Source organism: Mirounga leonina, unplaced genomic scaffold (genome assembly GCF_011800145.1).
Source record: "Mirounga leonina isolate KUSES-001 unplaced genomic scaffold, KU_Mleo_1.0 Mir_150, whole genome shotgun sequence".
Classification (NCBI taxonomy): domain Eukaryota; kingdom Metazoa; phylum Chordata; class Mammalia; order Carnivora; family Phocidae; genus Mirounga; species Mirounga leonina.
Window position 1 is genome coordinate 20,739,600 of NW_023270374.1, and position 601 is coordinate 20,740,200.

The following is a 601-nucleotide window of genomic DNA, read 5'->3' on the forward strand; positions in this document are numbered from 1 at the left end:
CCGATGTGGCAAAATTCTCATCGCTCGATGCCAGGTAAAACAGCAGGAGATGCCAGATACACAGTCTATACATCTGATGCCAGTTTTATGCAATAAATTTTTACACAGAAAACTGCTTGAGCCTAGAGAAAAGACTGGAAGGAAACGGATCAAAATGTTACCTGCGCATCTCTCCAGGTGCTGGGGTGAAAGGTGATTTTTAGTTTCCTGTATTTTTCAGTGTCCTCAAAGAGCGTGGACTGTTTTTGCTGTAACAAAACAAACCCCACAAAGCACAGTTGTTAGTCTTTATACGCAGCAAATCGCTGCCCACCGGGCGCGGAGGCCGGGCACCGCGCCCCTGCCCGCCGGTCCCCGGACGCCCGAGCGCCGCCGGGTCCAGCGGGCCGCAGCGCCCCCCCGCGGTCGGTCCCAGGCAGCGGGGAGGGGGGTGGGTGGGCGCGGAGGGCGGGAGGCGGCGCCGGGCGTCCCCGCGCTTCCCGCGAGATCCCGCTCCGCCCGCTCCGCCCCGCTCGCCGCGCTCCCTGCTCCCCGCGCCGCGGCACTTCCTGCCTTCCGCGCCCGCGCCGCCCGCCCTCGCCCGCGCCCGCCGCCTGCCGCC